Source organism: Panulirus ornatus, chromosome 46 (assembly GCF_036320965.1).
Source record: "Panulirus ornatus isolate Po-2019 chromosome 46, ASM3632096v1, whole genome shotgun sequence".
NCBI lineage: Eukaryota > Metazoa > Arthropoda > Malacostraca > Decapoda > Palinuridae > Panulirus > Panulirus ornatus.
The window spans coordinates 11,252,467-11,267,509 of NC_092269.1; the positions used below are offsets into that span (position 1 = coordinate 11,252,467).

Below are 15,043 nucleotides of genomic sequence, written 5' to 3' on the forward strand. Positions count from 1 at the left end.
AAGCCATCCTTTTTACGAAGTATTTTTCTGTGTAAATTAATAAAGTTTTCAAATATCTGTCAGTAGAAGACACAGATGTTGGGGGGTTGAGCAGTGCTGTATTGCACAGTACAGTGTTGTGGTCCAGTCATGTGTGTATGTTGTCTGTGTTACAGTGTGGCGAGGCACGTCAGCCTACGGTATATACGGTCGTGTGTATGACGTCATACGGTCAGGTATGTTCGTGTGTATGATATCATGAGGTATGATGGCTTTGATATTGACCCTCCTCGTTTTCTTTCCTTCATTGTGTCTTTTAAGTTTTGACTTTTTCAAGATTAATTGTATTAGTATTGGCTGGTCCTTCAGTAGATGCAACAATGAATAACTTATTGGCACGTGACGTGTGTTTACTGTAGCCTTACACACATCGTGTGTGTGTGTGTGTGTGTGTGTGTGTGTGTGTGTGTGTGTGTGTGTGTCATCATGAAAAATAGTAGAGTCGGTCATTGTATCCACTTGACGTAGACTTCCATACTTGCTGCAGTGGTTAAGACTGTGGCCTGTGCCTGTGTTGCCCCCCCACCCAGTGCCCGATACACTAACGGTCATTCCTATACTATTACAGGTACGTGAGGCGACCGTGCAGGCTCGCTACCACCTACAGCACACGCCAGGCTGGCTGGAGGATCACGGCAACACCTTGGTAAGTTGCTCGCCCACCCTCGCCATGTGCACCATGCTAACTTGTGGCTTCTCCTGACTTACTAAGTTGTTCAGTTGTCTACCTTACCAACATGAGTTACTTCCTGACTTACTAAGTTGTTCAGTTGTCTACCTTACCAACATGAGTTACTTCCTGACTTACTAAGTTGTTCAGTTGTCTACCTTACCAACATGAGTTACTTCCTGACTTACAAAGTTGTTAAGTCGTCTTCCTTACCAACATAACTTGAGTTCCTCCCAAACTTACCATGTTTCTGTTTTCCTTACCAACATAACTTGAGTTATTTCCTAACTTACCAAGTTTCTGTTTTCCTTACCAGCATAACTTAAGTTACTTCCTAACTTACCAAGTTATTAAGGGTCTGTCTTACTAGCATATCTCATACTGACTGTGACTTATATTTGTAATGAATTCTGAATAAAAATTGTGTTTGTTGTGAGCTTTGATGATGACTGTATGAGAGGCATCTGTTGATGCCGGTGTACCACGCCTGGGTAAGAGGCAACAGGTGTACAGGTGTCTCCTGGAGACCACAAGTGTCATGACACATGTGGAAGTTACTTACAAGTGATGTGGAAATTCTCAGGTCACCGTGGTGCACTCTGGTGGGTGTAGGTCCTGCCTACACCTGGCCCAGTACACTGGACCGTGGTGCACTCTGGTGGGTGTAGGTCCTGCCTACACCTGGCCCAGTACACTGGACCGTGGTGCTCTCTGGTGGGTGTAGGTCCTGCCTACACCTGGCCCAGTACACTGGACCGTGGTGCACTCTGGTGGGTGTAGGTCCTGCCTACACCTGGCCCAGTACACTGGACCGTGGTGCACTCTGGTGGGTGTAGGTCCTGCCTACACCTGGCCCAGTACACTGGACCGTGGTGCACTCTGGTGGGTGTAGGTCCTGCCTACACCTGGCCCAGTACACTGGACCGTGATGCATTCTGGTGGGTGTAGGTCCTGCCTACACCTGGCCCAGTACACTGGACCGTGGTGCACTCTGGTGGGTGTAGGTCCTACCTACACCTGGCACAGTACACTGGACCATGGTGCACTCTGGTGGGTGTAGGTTCTGTCTACACCTGGCCCGTGTACGCTGGACCGTGTACTTCCTTCCTGTTACTGGCCCAGTCTACCTCGCTGCCATGTGTACGTAGTGAGACGAAAGAGAGGCAGTAAGCAGGAAAACGTATAGAGGAAAGATATAGATAGATAAATAGATAAGGAGGAGAATGATTCTATGTAAATAGATAAGGAGGAGAATGATTCTATGTAAATAGATAAGGAGGAGAATGATTCTATGTAAATAGATAGAGAAATACAGAGTTGAGAAGCGGCTGGTGTGTTCACCATCCATCATTATGGCTCTGTATTCTATTAACAAGATAAGTCCCTGGGCTGGCCGGGGGGTCGGTCTGGGTGCTGCTGTCATTCCCTGTCATTGTGAATGACGTGCAGGAATGGCGGCTGGAGTCATACGGCTTCCTGGGTAGGTTACAGAGGACGAACAAGGCCCAGGTGTTACTTGCCCAGGATGGACGTGGTCACGGCTTACTGTTTGTACTTAGTCTCACAGGACGAACAAGACCGGTCGTTAGTTTCCTAGGACGAACTAAGTTCCGAATGGGTATATGGTTTTGTTTTCGTGGATGAACAAAGATGAAGCAGTGTCTGGCTGGGTATGTGGTTCATTTCACCAGACGGACATTTCCGTGGCTTGGGTAACGCGGTTTTGTTAGCTTGCAGGAAGAATTATTTTCACGGGTGAGTTATGTAAATGTTTTCTCTGACATAATCAGTGCAAGTATAGTCTTAAAGACGTCTTCCCCAGGAGGCCATAACAGCATATCTAACTTGCACATGGAGCGCTTTGTTCCAGTTGCAGTCTAGTCATGTACAGATAGCCTCACCCACTCCTGGCTACACCAGATAGCCTCACCCACTCCTGGCTACACCAGATAGCCTCACCCACTCCTGGCTACACCAGAGAGCCTCACCCACTCCTGGCTACACCAGATAGCCTCACCCACTCCTGGCTACACCAGATAGCCTCACCCACTCCTGGCTACACCAGAGAATTCCTGACGTCTGGAAACTTGCCAAGATGGCATCAATCCTAAAACCATCCAACTCTCCCCTCCTCCTTACTGGCGTTTGTCACCTCTTCTCCCAGTATCCAAACTCTGTGTGAGAATGGTCAAGCAATTGAATCAAGCAACATGTTCCACTCTCACCGACACAGCATGACCTTACACACAGATACCGACTACCTCACTGCACCCCAGACCTTACACAATATATCCAACATGGCTTCAGCCAACCAGAGCAGCCTTCTGGCCTACTGTTAGTGGCATTAAACATCCGAAATCATTTGTCACTGTCCTCCGATATTTCTTCACACAAAATACACTTGACATCGTCTTTCACAAGTGACAAATCGTGGTTGGCCAGTATCAGAGGTCGCCGCCAAGCCAGTCCCTCACAAAGACTTCTCTAAAACCTCCAAGCTCTGCAGTGGAGTTCCCAAGAAGCAGTTCATTCTCCAACCATCCAAATTCTCCCTCAACGTGGCCACACATTATCTCCTGTAGACCACAGATAAAGGTCTTCTCATTTGCAGATGGCCTTACAATCACATCACAGCGCTCAGACGTCACGGAAATGGATTGCTCGCGGTCGCATTCGTTTAACACTTGAAGAGCAAAACAAAAATCCATACAGTCTCACTTCAGTACCCTCAACACACAATTCTTTACAACAGCATTAAACCCATCCCATTCAGACCACCCCATAAGTGGTCACGAGCCCCCACACAGAAATAGGAAGCCTACCCTTTGCTTCACTCTACATCATTCTATACTCACAGATCCCCCTACCTCCAACAAAGACAAAAGTGACATAACATATACAATAATGACAGACAAAGGAAAGTTCCTGGACAGGCACTAAAAACTGCTCTCTCATTATTATCTTGAACACCGCTCCACTAGGAACCTCACTCACCCAGACATGTACGAGTGACACTTTCTCGTCTGTACTGTGGACGCCCTCCATCCCTAGAAGACTGTGAGCACCATTAAACGTACCTCAAGATCTATCATGATCACTTTGTAATTACCACAATGAAGACACCGAACATCTACTGCTTACTTGCTCCTCACTTTCCCCATATGAGCACAAGCACAGCGCTACAGTTTATGTCATGTTTTTTCCGACCGATGGACGTGGCCGGCCTACTGAGCGCTGCGGCCACCCCGTAGAAGGTCAAAGGGGCAAGAAGGTAAGGTAAGGTAAGGTAAGGTAAGGTAAGGTAAGGCACAGGTCTTAACAGCATTAGGAGTTAAATGGTTTCCCAATACGAGGTGTAGGTGGTGGTGCGTTGTCTTCCCAGGATGATCAGCAGTGTGATAAGTACCATCAGATGGCGGTATGTCTTTTTTTTTTTTTTTTCCAAGATGAGTAAGGACACAGTCCCGTCCGGCTGCGAGTTCCCTTCCCAGGAGGAGCGGGGACAAGCTAAAACTAGACGTGGACATGACTGTGGTGTCCCAGGACGAGGGAATGTATGTGGTTCGTCTGTGCTTCACCGTAACTAGATATTCCTTATGGCTTCATTTTAGCCAATTTGTTAAGTCTGTGTGAAGTACCTTATTATGGGAATGAACGATTAGAACAGGACGGTACCATTCTTGAACACGACGGTACCATCCGTGAGCCCAGCGGTACCACCATTGAGCACGACGGTACCATCCGTGAGCCCAGCGGTACCTCCATTGAGCACGACGGTACCATCCGTGAGCAAACAAGTACGATACCCGGGTATGACGGCCAGACGTTATGGGTCTGACTGTAGGGTTTAAAGACGTTGTCATCATATTTGGTACCAATATGATCACAGAAGGATGATATGTTATGGTTCTATGTTGTAGTGCTGAGGTTGTCTGGTTATACCTCGTGGTATAACCAGATACTGAGGTTATGTGGCTGTGATGTGGTTATACCTGTGGTGTAGTAAGGTGGTTATGTAGCTTTAATGTGGTTATACACGTGATGAAGTACTGTGGTTATGTGATTATACCCATGGTGTAGTCCTCTGGTTATGTGGTTGTCATGTGGTTATACCCGTGATGTAGTACTGTGGTTATGTGATGGTAATGTGGTCATGCTTGTGTTTCAGTACTGTGGTTATACTTGTAGCGTAGCACTGTGGTTATGTGGTTGTAATGTGGCTATAGTTGTGGTGTAGTACTGTGGTTATGTGGTTGTAACGTGGCTATACGATTAGAGTAGTACTGTGGTTATGTGGTTGTAATGTGGCTATAGTTGTGGTGTAGTACTGTGGTTATGTGGTTGTAATGTGGCTATACTTGTGGTGTAGTACTGTGGTTATGTGGTTGTGATGTGGCTATAGTTGTGGTGTAGTACTGTGGTTATGTGGTTGTAATGTGGCTATAGTTGTGGTGTAGTACTATGGTTATGTGGTTGTGATGTGGCTATAGTTGTGGTGTAGTACTGTGGTTATGTGGTTGTAATGTGGCTATAGTTGTGGTGTAGTACTGTGGTTATGTGGTTGTAATGTGGCTATAGTTGTGGTGTAGTACTGTGGTTATGTGGTTGTAATGTGGCTATACTATTGGAGTAGTACTGTGGTTATGTGGTTGTGATGTGGCTATAGTTGTGGTGTAGTACTGTGGTTATGTGGTTGAAAACCCCCCCTTTTAGAAAACGGTTCAGGTAACCAGTGTCAGAGAAGACATGAGAAAGTAGAGAGTTCCAAAGTTTAGCGGCGTGAGGAAGGAGGCGGAGGTGACAACTGCCCCCACCCTGGCTGGAGGAGCGAGCCAGCCACAGTACCCGGCTGCAGCCGGTGCCTGCCGGAGACGCTCGTCTCAACGTGTCCAAATAATGGCTGAGATTTCGTGGCTCGTGACGAGGAGGGAGTGTGGGAGTGGCTCTGCTGGGGAAGGCTGATCGTAAAGCTATTTTTAAGACCTTTTTTAGTAGCAAGGGAGCGATAATGCTTACGTCATCCCCGTGTTGATGGCGGCAGAGGAATGGTGAAGAGGGAAAGAGGAGGAGGAGGAGGAGGAAGATGGAGAGATAATGAAGGAGGCAGTAGGGATGGAGCAGATCATGATGGAGGCAGTAGGGATGGATCAGATAATGATGGAGGCAGTAGGGATGGATCAGATAATGATGGAGGCAGTAGGGATGGAGTATATCACAATGGAGGCAGGAGGGATGGAACAGATCATGATGGAGGCAGTGGGGATGGAGCAGATCATGATGGAGGCAGTAGAGATGGAGCAGATCATGATGGAGGCAGTAGGGATGGAACAGATCATGTTGGAGGCAGTAGGGATGGATCAGATAATGATGGAGGCAGTAGGGATGGAGTATATCACAATGGAGGCAGGAGGGATGGAACAGATCATGATAGAGGCAGTAGGGATGGAGCATATCATGATGGAGGCAGGAAGGATGGAGCTGATCATGATGGAGACAGTAGGGATGGAACAGATCATGATGGAGGCAGTAGGGATGGATCAGATCATGATGGAGGCAGTAGAGATGGGGCATATTTTGGAGTCAGTAGAGATGGAGCCGATCATGATGGAGGCAGTAGGGATGGATCAGATCATGATGGAGGCAGTAGGGATGGAGCAGATCATGATGGAGGTAGTAGGGATGGATCAGATCATGATGGAGGCAGTAGAGATGGAGTAGATCATGATGGAGGCAGTAGGGATGGATCAGATCATGATGGATGAAGTAGGGATGGATCAGATCATGATGGAGGCAGTAGAGATGGAGCAGATCATGATGGAGGCAGTAGAGATGGAGCAAATCATGATGGAGAAGTAGGAATAGAGCAGATCATGATGGAGGCAGTAGGGATGGAGCAGATCATGATGGAGGCAGTAGAGATGGAGCAAATCATGATGGAGGAAGTAGGAATAGAGCAGATCATGATGGAGGCAGTAGGGATGGAGCAGATCATGATGGAGGCAGTAGTGATGGAGCAGATCATGATGGAGGCAGTAGGGATGGAGCAGATCATGATGGAGGCAGTAGGGATGGAGCAGATCATGATGGAGGCAGTAGGGATGGAGCAGATCATGATGGAGGCAGTAGGGATGGAGCAGATCATGATGGAGGCAGTAGGGATGGAGCAGATCATGATGGAGGCAGTAGGGATGGAGCAGATCATGATGGAGGCAGTAGGGATGGAGCAGATCATGATGGAGGCAGTAGGGATGGAGCAGATCATGATGGAGGCAGTAGGGATGGAGCAGATCATGATGGAGGCAGTAGGGATGGAGCAGATCATGATGGAGGCAGTAGGGATGGATCAGATCATGATGGAGGTATTAGGGATGGAACAGATCATGATGGAGGCAGTAGGGATGGAGCAGATCATGATGGAGGCAGTAGAGATGGAGGAGATCATGATGGAGGCAGTAGGGATGGAACAGATCATGATGGAGGCAGTAGAGATGGAGCAGATCATGATGGAGGCAGTAGGGATGGAGCAGATCATGATGGAGGCAGTAAGGGATGGAACAGATCTGATGGAGGCAGTAGGGATGGAGCATTCATGATGGGAGCAGTAGGGATGAAGCAGATCATGATGGAGGCATAGGATGGATCAGGTCATGATGGAGCAGTAGGGATGGATCAGATCATGATGGAGGCAGTAGGGAAGATCAGATCATGATGGAGGCAGTAGGGATGGGAGCAGATCATGATGAAGCAGTAGGGGATGGAGCAGATCATGATGGAGGCAGTAGAGATGAGGCAGATCATGATGGAGGCAGTAGGGATGGATCAGATCATGATGGAAGCAGTAGGGATGGATCAGATCATGATGGAGGCAGTAGGGATGGATCAGATCATAATGGAAGCAGTAGGGATGGAGCAGATCATGAGATGGAGGCAGTTAGAGATGGAGCAGATCATGATGGAGGCAGTAGGGATGGAATCAGATCATGATGGAAGCAGTAGGGATGGAGCAGATCCTGATGGAGGCAGTAGGGATGGAACAGATCATGATGGAAGCAGTAGGGATGGAGCAGATCAGGTTCGAGGCAGTAGGGATGGAACAGATCATGATGGAAGCAGTAGGGATAGAGCAGATCATGATGGAGGCAGTAGGGATGGAGCAGATCATGGTGGAGGCAGTAGGGATGGAGCAGATCATGATGGAGGCAGTAGAGATGGAGTAGATCATGATGGAGGCAGTAGGGATGGAGCATATCATGATGGATGAAGTAGGGATGGAGCAGATCATGATGGGGACAGTAGGGATGGAGCAGATCATGATGGAGGCAGTAGGGATGGAACAGGTCATGATTGAGCCAGTAGGGATGGAGCAGATCATGATGGAGGAAGTAGGGATGGAGCAGATCATGATGGAGGCAGTAGGGATGGAACAGATCATGATGGAGGCTGTAGGGATGGAACAGATCATGATGGAGGCAGTAGGGATGGAGCAGATCATGATGGAGGCAGTAGGGATGGAACAGATCATGAGGAGGAAGAGGTAGGGATGACAATCATGATGGAGGCAGTAGGGATGGAACAGATCATGATGGAGGAAGTAGGGAAGGAACAGATCATGATGGAGGCAGCAGGGATAGAGCAGATCATGATGGAGCAGTAGGGATGGAGCAGATCATGATGGAGGCAGTAGAGGTGGAACAGATCATGATGGAGGCAGTAGGGATGGAGCAGATCATGATGGAGGCAGTAGGGAGGAGCAGATCATGATGGAGGCAGTAGGGATGGAGCAGATCATGATGGAGGCAGTAGGGATGGAGCAGATCATGATGGAGGCAGTAGGGATGGAGCAGATCATGATGGTGGCAGTAGGGATGGAGCAGATCATGATGGTGGCAGTAGGGATGGAGCAGATCATAATGGAGGCAGTAGGGTTTGATCAGATCTTGATGGAGGCAGTAGAGGTGGAAGAGATCATGATGGAGGCAGTAGGGATGGAACAGATCATGATGGAGGCAGTAGGGATGGATCAGATCATGATGGAGGCAGTAGGGATGGAGCAGATCATGATGGAGGCAGTAGCGATGGAGCAGATCATGATGGTGGCAGTAGGGATGGATCAGATCATGATGGAGGCAGTAGGGATGGAGGAGATCATGATGGAGGCAGTAGGGATGGAGCAGATCATGATGGAGGCAGTAGAGATGGAGCAAATCATGATGGAGACGGTAGGGATGGAGCAGATCATGATGGAGGCAGTAGGGATGGAGCAGATCATCATCATGAAGATGTACTTGTGACGACAGAAAAAAAGTTGTTGATGATGATGATGATGATGATGGCGATGATAATGATGATGGTGAGATGATGGTGATTATGATGATGATGGAAGGGAAGGGTTAGTGAAAGAGCAAGATGCACCCTGGTGTAGATACGGTGGCAGAGGCCTCACTCTGAGGTGATGTGATGTGTGATGACGGCACGTGACACAAGCCAGTTGAAAGAAGGAGTCTACCAAGACTGTAGCAGATGGTGAAGATGGTAGAGCTAGACCAACCATATGGTGAAGATGGTAGAGCTAGACCAACCATATGGTGAAGATGGTAGAGCTAGACCAACCATATGGTGAAGATGGTAGAGCTAGACCAACCATATGGTGAAGATGGTAGAGCTAGACCAACCATATGGTGAAGATGGTAGAGCTAGACCAACCATATGGTGAAGATGGTAGAGCTAGACCAACCATATGGTGAAGATGGTAGAGCTAGACCAACCATATGGTGATGGTAGAGCTAGACTAACCATATGGTGAAGATGGTAGAGCTAGACCAACCATATGGTGAAGATGGTAGAGCTAGACCAACCATATGGTGAAGATGGTAGAGCTAGACCAACCATATGGTGAAGATGGTAGAGCTAGACCAACCATATGGTGAAGATGGTAGAGCTAGACCAACCATATGGTGAAGATGGTAGAGCTAGACCAACCATATGGTGAAGATGGTAGAGCTAGACCAACCATATGGTGAAGATGGTGGAGCTAGACCAACCATATGGTGAAGATGGTAGAGTGAGACCCACCATATGGTGAAGATGGTAGAGCTAGACCAACCATATGGTGAAGATGGTAGAGCTAGACCAACCATATGGTGAAGATGGTAGAGTCAGACCAACCATATGGTGAAGATGGTAGAGCTAGACCAACCATATGGTGAAGATGGTAGAGCTAGACCAACCATATGGTGAAGATGGTAGAGCTAGACCAACCATATGGTGAAGATGGTAGAGCTAGACCAACCATATGGTGAAGATGGTAGAGCTAGACCAACCATATGGTGAAGATGGTAGAGCTAGACCAACCATATGGTGAAGATGGTAGAGCTAGACCAACCATATGGTGAAGATGGTAGAGCTAGACCAACCATATGGTGAAGATGGTAGAGCTAGACCAACCATATGGTGAAGATGGTAGAGCTAGACCAACCATATGGTGAAGATGGTAGAGCTAGACCCACCATATGGTGAAGATGGTGGAGCTAGACCAACCATATGGTGAAGATGGTAGAGCTAGACCAACCATATGGTGAAGATGGTAGAGCTAGACCAACCATATGGTGAAGATGGTAGAGCTAGACCAACCATATGGTGAAGATGGTAGAGCTAGACCAACCATATGGTGAAGATGGTAGAGCTAGACCAACCATATGGTGATGGTAGAGCTAGACCAACCATATGGTGAAGATGGTAGAGCTAGACCAACCATATGGTGAAGATGGTAGAGCTAGACCAACCATATGGTGAAGATGGTAGAGCTAGACCAACCATATGGTGATCTTGATCGATTGTGTGAATTCATTTCTCTAGGTAAGATCTGTAATTCAGACGGTTCGGTTATCTTTTTTAATTATTTTCCCTGACCTTCGTCTTTGTACATATATTTATGATTGAGTTATTGGTATCATTATGACCAGAGACCAGGTGTCTGGGTTTGTGTTGTGTGTTTGCCTCGTGTCACGTCGTTGGGATCATATCTGGGAATCATGACCCGTTATTTCTCCGGTGTTTTCATCTTTATCTTCTCCCACTGTTTATTGTGCGGCCTCGGACTCCATTGTTGATGGTAGAGGGGAAATGTTACCCACCAGACACACCTTGTGGTGGGTGGGGTCGCCCTCCGCCACTGTGGCTCAGAGTCTCCATGTAGGGAACTGGTTCTGTTGTGGGTGATCTTTGTACACTCGCTCGTCAGATACTGGCTAGCCTAGCCTAGTATGACCTAGCATAGCATAGCTTAGTCTAGCCTAGCCGTACGTACCAATACATGACCAGGTTCAGCCAGTGCTGGTGCAGCTGTGAGGCCTGACCCCTGCAGTAAGTGGCGTGATGGCCGGACATACTGATAAGCCACATTGTGGTGGTGCGGCTGGGGATGTGGCTAGGATCTGCACCACTACCCAACATGTTGGCCTAGTGGCTGGCTTGCTAGGTTAGTGGCTGGGTTATTGAGTGGCTCACTTGGTTAGCGGCTGCCTTGCTGGGTTATTGGCTGGCTCAATGGTTAGTGGCTGGCTTGCTTGGCTATTGACTGGCTCGCTGGTTAGTGGCTGGCTTGCTTGGCTATTGACTGGTTCGCTGGTTAGTGGCTGGCTTGCTTGGCTATTGACTGGCTCACTAAGGTAGTGGCTAGCTTGCATGGTTATTGACTTGCTCATTGGTTAGTGGCTGGGTTGCTTGGCTATTGACTGGCTCGCTGGTTAGTGGCTGGGTTGCTTGGCTATTGACTGGTTCACTGGTTAGTGGCTGGGTTGCTTGGCTATTGACTGGCTCGCTGGTTAGTGGCTGGGTTGCTTGGCTATTGACTGGCCCACTAAGGTAGTGACTGGCTTGCATGGTTATTGACTTGCTCACTAAGGTAGTGGCTGGCTTGCTTGGTTATTGACTGGCCCACTTGGTTAGTGGCTGGCTTGCAAAGCAGTTGGCTGCTTTCCGACTTGGTTGTTTGCCCGAGGCAAAGTTGATCATCAAGGAAGATTGTTACACAGGTGACCTGCGCCATGCGATCGGTGACGTCACCCCGCGAGGTCATCACAGGTGTCACCCAACGTACAACGGCCCCCGAGCTTGCTTGACTTCACACGTCACCCTCATACAACCTGACGTCACTGATGACATCATCATGTGCAGCCCGACCTCACACATGACATTTCCCGAGCCTTCACATGTGTCAGCCACATACAGGCAGGTGTTTGTTTACGTGGTCCTTATTCACGAACACAAGAGTATTGTCGGAAAAGAGAAGGTACAGTTATCATTGTACGAGAGAGAGAGAGAGAGAGAGAGAGAGAGAGAGAGAGAGAGAGAGAGAGAGAGAGAGAGAGAGAGAGCAGGTGTGTAGTTATCACGGTACAAGAGAGAGAGCAGGTGTAGGTATTATTGTACGAGTAAGTACAGCAGGTGTAGGTTATCATTGTACGTGTACAGGCACACTAGTTATCATTATTCAAATATGAAGACACGCCATCTAACGACCCTCATATATGCATACAACGTACAAGACCTGAAATTACATAAAACCAATAAAATCCCATTTATAAGTGGCTTGTTAAACGAGTCCAGAGCAGCAGTATTTGCGGCCTTCACTGACACACACACACACACACACACACACACACACACACACACACCAGACCATATGAAGAGTGAGTGAGGTGTGGATGCCAGACCACAAGAAGGTGTCCAGATGCGTCAGTACAAGATCATGTAGAGGAGTTACACTGTAGATATAACAACTCCTGAACTCCTCTAATGATGTAGTGGAGGAAGCACTCGTTGTCATCACTGAAAACACAAACCTGGTCATTGTACTAATCTATAGACCACCTGACCTGAAGCCTCATGATGAAGTTACGAACAAATAAGAAAGACACAATCATGTCTTGACCTCCTCGGTAACCCAGACCTAAATATACTGGTCTTAGGAGACTTCAACCTGCCACACATGACATGCAGGACATGACATGGAGACATGCAGGACGTGACATGGAGACATGCAGGACCTGACATGGAGACATGCAGGACATGACATGGAGACATGCAGGACATGACATGGAGACATGCAGGACATGACATGATACCGGAACATACTGACACTGGAAGCAGCTCCGACGAACAGCAGCAAAAATGAGTTATTCAGATTATGAAATTGGTACTCCAAACATGAACACAACTGTACATATACCAGCCAGAAGAAAGTACCAAAGGTGTAGGTTAGAACGAGCAAGACGACCACTTTACAGTAGGCCAAAATGAACTGCACACCTTCTAAACAAGCCACAACTCACCTTGCAAAGGAAAGAAAACCTATCAAATAAATTATCAGATGAAATGCAAAAACAAAAAATGTCAGTAAGGAAAAAAGAAAAGTTAAAAGCCATAAATTATATAAGAAATAACCGAAAAATACTTTTAATTATGTGTAAAACGCAAATTCAGACCCACAGACCCCATTGGCTGACTCAAAGTGAGATTCTAAAAAAGCAGTATGAACTGATGTTCAGCGAGCCTAAAACATTAAAAATGATTGATCCAGACTTCTTCCTAAGCAGTCATCCCTAGTGTTCGCAGAGCAGACATCACCAACTCAACCCAAGATTTCGCGAGTGCCATTGAGAACATGTCCTTCCATACAGCCCCAGGCCCGAACTCATGTGACTCAGTCTTCTTGAAATACAAGACACCTCGAGCACGTACACTGAATAACGTATGGAGAAAAAGCCTAGATTCTGCCATCATTCCCGAGAGTCTGAAACGACATCCCCACTCTACGAAGGTGGAAGCAAAGCAGTCTCCAAAACCTATCGACCGATAGCATTAGCATCGCATATTATTTAAATCTCCAAAAGACTTTTGAGAGGCAGAGCTGACTGAATTGATGGAAGTGAAGAATCTACATAACACAGGACTGCATAGTGTCAGGCTGGGAAGATCTTGCCTCTCTCAGTTACTTGACCGTTATGACAATATTACTGAAGCTAGAAAATGCTGACGTGATTTACACAGACTTTCCAAAAGCATTTGACACTTGTGACGAAAGTTAGGAATAACTGGAAATAGTGGGAGATGGTTATACTACTTTGTAACTAATATATCACAACACGTAAACCATGTCATCTCCAGCGCCTCCATGGTAAAAAGCTCAGACCTGCAAGGCACTGTACTTGCGCCCCTCCTGTTCCTCATTATTATATATGACATTGACTCAAACACGAGCCACAGTTCTGTATCATCCTTTACAGATGATACAAGAATGAGTATGAAAATCACATCAATAAAAGATGCTGAAAGGTTACAAAGACACATAAACGGAGTATTTGATTGGGCCACCGAAAACAACATGCTTTTCAGTGGAGAGAAGTTTCAACTCCTCCCGTGTGAGGACAACGAAGAAATCAAAAACGACACAGAATGCCAGACGGAAACAGACGCTGTCATAAACTACTTGAATAATTTGAATGTCCTTAGAGTAATGATGGCTAGCGACCTAATCTTCAGCGAACACATAAAAACAAAGGTTGCTTCATGCCGGAGGATGGCAGGCTGGATACTGCGAACCTTCAAATCAAAATCAGGGAAAATCAATGATATTGTTTAAGGCAATAATTCTTTGAAGAATTGAATATCGCTACGGTTTAATATTCTCTGTACAAGGCGGGCGAAACTGTGGATATAGACGCTGTCCAGATATCTTTCACAGTTCTTATTAATGTGGTAAAGCAGCTAAATTACTGCGAACGTCTGATAACATCGACGCTATTCTCCCTGGAGCGCAGACAGGAAAGGTATGTCATCCCTGGAAAATCCCAGAAGGTATGATTATCAACTTACGTTCAGAAATATCATCCTACTGGCACGACAGGCATGGAAGTCTTTGTAGAATACCGCCTTTCAGATCTGAAGGTGCCGTATGCACAGAGAGGGAACACCTTAGGCCTTCCTGAACCCGAGACTCTTCAGCACCTCGCCATCCACCATGAGAAACAACATGGGATGCACAGTAGAGAAGTTCAGTAGTGCAGTGAACAAGGACCTGCATTGTGTCGCCGATCAGCCAGGCTGTGGAGGCTATGTAGGCCCTGCCCGGGCTGTGGGGTTGAAGACTCCACAAGGTAGGTGAATGACCGTGGTGGAGGTGGGAGCTCTGTCACTGTCTCCATAATGAAGTGTCCACTCCCTCGGTAGCGGCCCGCTGTTCAAATGGCTGTTGCAGGGACGACAAATAATACAGTGAAGAGCGAATGACTTTGCTACAGAGATACTTGCGTGGGTCACCCACTCGTTCGTATA

General features: G+C 47.3%; 1 protein-coding gene across 1 annotated transcript in view; it reads left to right on the forward strand.

Moving 5' to 3' along the window:
- Positions 1-510: 510 nt before the first annotated feature.
- Positions 511-15,043, forward strand: part of orb2 (cytoplasmic polyadenylation element-binding protein orb2) — a 359,903-nt gene continuing 345,370 nt past the window's right edge. Inside the window, exon 1 of the mRNA XM_071688830.1 lies at positions 511-685. The gene's annotated coding sequence lies outside the window, so the exon portion shown is untranslated. The remainder of the gene's footprint in view (positions 686-15,043) is intronic.